Here is a 7,746-nt window from a genome sequence, read left to right as displayed (position 1 = left end):
ATATTATATAATATATATATAAATTATATGAGACCTTCTTTTGAATAAAGTCCTCCCTTATTTTGGCCTTGAATTTAATCCTTTCTTAGTGTTTTACTATTTAAGTATCTTTAGACAGAATACTTTCTCTCTGAGCCTCTTTATTCAGTTATAAAAAGAGATAATACCTACTCTGCAGAGGTATTTTGAGGATGGGGTGGGACACACAACTCAGGCTGTAACAACCATCGGATCCTGATACCCCATTCAAGTTTTACCAAATGTTTTAATGATGTCCATTATAGCAAAAGGATCTAGTTCAGGATCCCATTTTATACCTAGTTGCTTGCCTCTTTAGTCCTTCAATCTGGAACAGTTCCTTGGTGTTTCTCTGACTTTCATGACCTTGACACTTTTGAAGATCGTAGGCTAGTTATTTCATAGAATTTCCTCAATCTGGGTTTTTCTGATGTTTCCCCATGATTAGATTTAGGTCATACAACTTTAAGAGCAATATCACAAAAGCAAGCCTATATACTGAATTGCATCCTACCCGGAGGAATTCTTTTTGAACTTGTTCCGTTATTAATGATTATTCACTTCCATCATTGATGGAGAGCGTGTTTCTCCACTATAAAGTTTCTTGTTTTGTTTTATAGTTCATTTTATTTTGTGTGAAAGCAATATGAAATGTTCAACATCCCTGTGTCAATGTCCTGTTCCTCCTTAATCTTTCAATGCATTCATTTATTAACTTTTATCACAATAGATTCATTATTTTATTTTATTAAATTATTTACAATACATTATAAAAACATTTGTTGTGATGGTGAGATTGTCCCAGATTTGCAGGGCAAGTCTATTCATGCTGGTTCCTATGTCTTTCTGAGATGTGCTCATCTTATCCTTTTCCTATTGTAACTCTTTTTCTCAATTCCTAATTTCTTTGTTTTGTCTCTTTTGTTTGTTTGTTTGTTTTTTGTTCGTTTTTGAGACAAAATTTTGGTCTTGTTTCCCAGGCTGGAATGCAATAGTGCAATCTCGGCTCACTGCAAACCTCCACCTCCCAGGTTCAAGAGATTCTCCTGTCTCAGCCTCCCGAGTAGCTGAGATTACAGGAGCCTGTCACCAAGCCTGGCTAATTTTTTGTATTTAGTAGAGACAGGGTTGGTCAGACTGGTCCTGAACTCCTGACCTCAGATAATCCACCCGCCTCAGCCTCCCAAAGTGCTGGGATTACAGACATGAGCCACCACACCTGGCCTCTGGTTTCTTTTAGTTGTATTTAGAGTCTGAGATCTGCAGGTTAGGTGTGCTCATTGCTACTGGGATGTTGCCTTTCTCCAGCCCTCTCAATTGTAGAGATAGGGAATATAAATGTCTCTGAAGGCATATATTTTCATCTACAATTATTTCTATATCTATCTATATATTTTAATATTCAATGAGTTCTGCTATAATGCTTGTTTTGAAAATGAGAATCTGTTTCAGTACAGTTGACATACTAAGGAACAAATTGAGCATAGTATATATTTTGTGTTTGCTTATGCATTATTTTGTTTATAAGAAACACAAGATGAAACCAGAAAACTGCATCCAGCTAAAACAAGCCTGGACACAAAATACGCACACATGCACAAATCTCTATATTACCTCAGTTCATCTCATGTGCTATGAGCTATACCCAGCTCATCTAATGTCACAGCTTTCTGTCTGATTTCAAGTAAACCTCTTCCGCCATTTCATAAGTTGCAGTTCTTCTGTTTCCCACTTCCACAAGCAAACTTCAGGTCCTTTACAAGGTAAAGTGACATATTTAGTATAATATTTATGTACTTCTTACCCACTTAACATATGTAAACTCTACTATCATTTTTAAGTTTCAATCTTTTGTGTGTGTGTCAGTAATGAAGTATTTGAGTTTTGTGCTCCATAAGCCTTGTGAGTTTTACTGTGTAATTCTACGTGGCACAACAATTTTAAGTAATCGGCATGTCATGTTATAAAATAACTGATTCTATCCAAAACCATAGGTTTGTTGCTGTGCATGGTGGCTCACACCTATAATCCTAATACTTTGGGAGGCCAAGACAGGAGACTCCCTTCTCCAACAGCAACAAATCAGATTCCTATCATCCTTACTATAATTACTTAATTGATCAAGCTCCTGAATGTAGCCAGTCTCTCATCACTATTGTTGCCCTGTTCTCCATGCACATGGCTTCCACACCACTCACAATCAGGCTCCATAACCAGGGTTTCCCCTGTGTGTATGCCACTTCACCCTGCACAAGGTTATGACAACGCACAGCAGACCACGCTTCCCTGTGGTCACCCTTCTCACGCCTCTTGGCTCTTATTCTCTCCAGGGAGCAGCCTTCATACAGGCACACACTCCTCACACTGCTCAGGCTCCAACATGTCATGATCTCAACCATCACATCCCCTCATCACCGGGTGTGGACACCTACCTTGTTCTACCCAACTCAATGGCTATGTAACTGAATTGTTCATTAAAAGAAAAAATGAGAGAGGAAGCGCAAGAAAGAGAGTTGCCATTTTGGGCAGAGGAATAAAGAGTAGTGAACCATCACCCTGGGAGAATTCTATTTCCTGGACTTGCATTACAGAATTAGCTCTATTTTACTTCGGAAAAATCTTTTATTCTTATTGAAGGAGTGAGCTGGGGACAAATTCCTAGCCATCCTTCTTCCAAAATTCTAGTGGAATATACACAAAATGGGGCATAAAATGACTAAAAAGTATTGCTCCATAAACTGGTGGTTTAATAATTGTGGATGTTTAATGTGTTGTTCATTAAGGAAATTCATTTTATCCTTGATTTCAAGCAGAAAGTGATTTTTTAGTTCAAAGTGAGTTCTACATGTCCATGATAAAAACATATAGAACATACTTCTTTTACAGATAAAATGCTGCCAAGGAGGGAGGAAAGGTATGCAGGGACCAGAGCACACAAGCAGTGAGCTGCTGTGATGCTCCACTACATCCTGGTTATCTGTTTGTTGATTTCACCAGCAAACAGACAGTCAGGATTTAGTTTATAATAGAGAAAAACAAAACACACATTCATTGATGCACACCTCTCCACTATTCTTTGAATAAGTGAATTACATTATTTAATTAATGAAGGCTAAATTTAAAATCTCAGGGCAAAGTATCCTAACGCGAAATAGTGTAAGAAGAAACAATTGGGAGACATAGGAGTATCTTTAGGATCTGACCTATAAAGAATCTAGTTCAATCCAAAACTAGTCTCCTAGAAACACTATTGTTTGTTTGTTTGCTTAAAATCACTAGTTTTTTAGTGAGCTAGGAATGAGAACTTAGGTAGGGCCCAGCAGCTCACACCTGTAATCCCAACACTTTGGGAGGCCTAGGTGGGTGGATCACAAGGTCAGGAGTTTGAGACCAACCTGCCCAACATGGTGAAACCCTGTCTCTACTAAAAATACAAAAATTAGCCAGGCCTGTAATCCCAGCTACTCAGGAGGCTGAGGCAGGAGAATTGCTTAAACCCGGGGGCGGAGGTTGCAGTGACCTGAGATTGCGCCATTGCACTCCAGCCTGAGTGACATAGCAAGACTCTATCCACAGCCCGTCCACCACCAAAAAAAAAAAAAAAAGAAAGAAAAGAAAGAAATGACAATTTATATCAGATCACAAAATGCATTCCTTTTAGTGTATTGACCATTCATGCATGTAGTGAATTGTACAATTTTGCACTATGATTTGTAGGTTTAGTCACTCTGTGCAAGCCCTTTAGACATCTTCAAAAGTCCAGGGTAATATATTCCTTTCAGATATCATTATATATTTATATACAATGATATTAAAAAGTCACATGTCTGAAGTGAGCAAAATCAGGCAAAATGATCTTCTCATCATTTCTTTAACCAGCACACAGAAGTTTTTTGTTTTTCTTTTTACTGACATGCATTTTACTCAACTCGTGGAATTAAGCCAAGCTGTCTATCCCATGGTAAAATATACCATGATGTCTTATAATACAAAGTTTTTGAATAAATGCATATGTGTGGATCTTTGTTCTCTAAATCTTTTTTCTCATTTTAAACAAGTTTTTCAATTAACGTGCCAAATATTAAACAGTGGAGATTTGACAATATTTAATTTTACCTGAGCCTGGTGCTCTTAGAACATGGTGAAGGTTAAAGGGATTCCCTCTGCCACCATACACACACCCTTTTGTGTTCCAGAATGACTTACTGCAAGAAATCACCCTTACCTATATGACTTAGACAAGACTCACAGATACTCCCTTGTTTACCTATGACAAGGCCAAGCACGGACCCTCCAATTTCCTATACTTTACTGCATAAATGCTTAGCTGAACTACTTGTTTTTACTAATCAATTGAAACAAAAATGCACATTAACCAAGTTGGTTAAGCTTCTCTCCTCCCCACGCAGGCTGCTGAACTTTGGCTCACCCTCAGCTTAACCAGCATAGAACCTCTCCTGAGAATAAACTGCCCCATAGTGAAATACTCTCTGATCTTCTCTCCAATCATGCCACTCTTTTATGCTGCTTCTCCAAACCCAGTTCTTTCTGGCCTTGTTTATACCTCTCCAAACCCTTAAGACAGTAATAGACCTATGGTCTTAGCATTCTCCGTATTTCAAGAGTCCCTCCTACTCTGTTACAATAGTCCCTTTTCCTCCCTGCCAATAATGCTTTGGAATTAAAGCCGCTCCTTACTATGTTGGATTAATTTTTTATGGATTCTGCTGAATATTGAGGCTATATAGATTATGGGGTACATTTACATATAAATTGATTCAAGTTACTATTCACACTAAAAAAGAATGTGGCAAGAAAAATAAGGTAAAGTTCAAAAGTGAATGTGAAGATCCAGACTTACTCCCACTCATTTGCTTGAAAGACTCTGGGGTGATTTTAGGATGAGTGTGTGTATGTATGTGTGGCAAATATTCATGAACCAAAAGATATCATGTATGTGTGTCAATGCCAAGGCCCTTGGCTCTCTGAAAGCCTGCTAAAAAAAAATCATTGACATGAGACAGATTAATTAATAGGAGAAAAGGCATACAAATTTGTTGAACATGTATACACTGGAGCCCTCAGAATGAAGACTCAACATTCTAAAAGAATGTGGCCTTTGACACCAAAAAGATCTGAATTTGAATTCAAGTTCGCTCCTTTTATGATGATGCTTGTGGCAGGCTACAGGGGAAATTTCCATTTTTATGTTTAGGTTTAACAAAGTATTGACAGCCATGAAGAAATGATTGGACAAAAAAGGCATGACCTAATGCTTACAGACTAAGTGGGAAAACCTAGTGTGTCAGTCTGTTCTTGCATCACTCTGAAGAAATATCTGAGACTGGGTCATTTATAAATAAAGGAGGTTTAATTGATTTGTGGTTCTGCAGGCTGCACAATCATGGCACCAGCATCTGCTCAGCTTCTTGTGAGGCCTGAGGGAGCTTTTACTCATGGCAGAAGGTTAAAGGGGAGCAGGCACAACATATGGTGAGAACAGGAGCAAGAGGGAGATGGGGGAGGTGCCACACACTTTTAAACAACCAGATCTCACAAGTATCATAAGGACAGCACTGAGCTATTCATGAGGGATCTGCCCCCGTGATCCAAACACCTCTTACCAGGCCTCCTCTCCAACATTGTGGATTACATTTCAACATGAGACCTGGGGAGCAAACACCCAAACTATATCACCCAGCGAGGCCTGTCTGTCTAGATTTTTCTTGGGTTCACTGTGTAGTGTTCCTTTCTTCTGAGTATGAGGCAGGACCCTTTCTGAAATGGACGTCTTATGACCTACAGTCAAACAAGGTAGGTCAAATGATTTCATTATGGCCAGTTTTTATATGGAATCATTTTAGGTTTTATGGCTGGCATTCGGGAAAAGACATTCTTGTTTCTATGACACGCCTTGGGGAAGAGAGTTTCTTGTTTCTGTGGTCTCAGGGGAGAATGGGACTGAGAGAAAGGAGGCCTGGAGAACATCAGAGAAAAGCTATTGTTTTTGAGGCTGCTGCTGTAGTCTTCATTTTGTTTTCTGAGTCCCGTATTTGTTTTCTGACCCCCGACATATGGTATGGCTATCTGTGAATCTAGAATTATTTTTATGTCTTTTCTCATTTTTTCCTTTTTTTCCATTTATTTATTTATTTATTTATGTATTTATTTGAAACAGGGTCTCCTTCTGTCACCCAGGCTGAAGTGCAGTGGCACAATCATGGCTCACTGCAGCCTCTACCTCCCAGGCTCAAGCCATGCTCCCACCTCAACCTCCCGAGTAGCTGGGACTACAGACACCACCAAGCCTGGCTAATTTGTAAAGTTTTTTTTTGTTTTGTTTTTGTTTTTTTTTTTTTTAAATCAGGTCTCACCATGTTGTACGGTCTGGTCTCAAACACCTGGGCTTAAGTGATCCTCCTGCCTCAATCTCACAAAGTGCTGGAATTACAGGCATGAGCCACCACACTCAACCTCATATATATATATATTTTTTTACATTCTTCCTTTCTTTCCCATCTCCGCAAAAAAAATAAATAAAAAATTGGCCAGATGTGGTGGTGTGCGCTTGTAGTCCCAGCTACTCAGGAGGCTGAGGCAGGAGGATCACTTGAGCCCAGCAGGTTGAGGTTGCAGTGGGCCATGATTGCCTGGACAATAGAGCAAGACCCTGTCTCAAAAACAAAACAAACAAACAGCCCAGTTCATTTCTGGTTTTATGCCAGCTTCATTAAATAGGCAAAATTGATTAAGTATTGGCCATTCGTGATCAACTTAACCTTCAGCCCCTCTCCCTCCATAAGGGTTGTGAGGTGGAGTTGAAGCCCCTCTCCCTCCATAAGGGTTGTGAGGTGGAGTTGAAAGTTCCAACCCTTTAGTCATAGCCTTGGTCTTTCCTGTGACCATACCTCATTCTGAAGCTACCCAGGGACTGCCAGCCACCAGTCAACTCGTTAACATACAAAAGGACACTGATTACTTTGGAAATTTCAAGGAATTTAGGAGCTGTATACCAGGAGATGGGGATGAAGACCAAATAAATATTTCACAAAATCACATCTGCCTATGCAGGAGATGATGTGAGACTATACTTTACTTATCTAGGGATTTTATCAGAGTTAAATAATATATACAGGAGTCCAATTTACTGACGAGGTCACCAATTTGGGGAATAATGGACATATTTTTCCGTATTTACAGATTACTATATAACCCATATTCCATTTATATGTAACCCCCAATAAATATTCTTGAGAAAGTTTGGTATTCTGGTGTCCAATAGATACTGAAGTTACTTCTTAAGTGAAACAATTACAGAATCATGGCTGACAGTCTTGGCTTTAGTGAGAAAGACATTAATAATAATAATAGCACATTTTATTAAAAAAACAAATATTGGAGGGGTGTGGAGGTTCACGTCTGGATTCCCAGCACTTTGGGATGCTGAGGTGGGCAGATCACTTGAGGTCAGAAGTTCAAGACCAGCCTGACCAACATGGTGAAACCCCACCTCTACTAAAAACACTAAAATTAGCCAGGCATGGTGGCGAGCACCTATAATTCTAGCTACTTGGGAGGCTGAGACAGCAGAATCACTTGAACCTGGGAGGCGGAGGTTTCAGTGAGCTGAGATGGCACCACTGCACTCCAGCCTGGGCGACAGAATGACACTGATTTAAAGAGAGAGAGAGAGAGAGAGAGAGAGAGAGAGAGAGAGAGAGAGAGAGA

At 39.5% G+C, this 7,746-nt stretch overlaps 1 long non-coding RNA gene across 1 annotated transcript in view; it reads right to left on the bottom strand.

Annotated features, from left to right (window-relative positions):
• Positions 1–1,768, bottom strand: part of LOC108535209 (uncharacterized) — a 35,856-nt gene extending 34,088 nt beyond the window's left edge. The window contains exon 1 of the long non-coding RNA XR_001887162.1: positions 1,633–1,768. This is a non-coding gene — a long non-coding RNA (uncharacterized LOC108535209). The remainder of the gene's footprint in view (positions 1–1,632) is intronic.
• Positions 1,769–7,746: the final 5,978 nt, after the last annotated feature.

The sequence above is a fragment of the Rhinopithecus bieti genome, unplaced genomic scaffold, assembly GCF_001698545.2.
Source record: "Rhinopithecus bieti isolate Rb0 unplaced genomic scaffold, ASM169854v2 scaffold_12605, whole genome shotgun sequence".
Taxonomy (NCBI): domain Eukaryota; kingdom Metazoa; phylum Chordata; class Mammalia; order Primates; family Cercopithecidae; genus Rhinopithecus; species Rhinopithecus bieti.
Note: the sequence above shows the minus strand (reverse complement) of the source record. Positions and strands in the feature narration are given on the sequence as shown.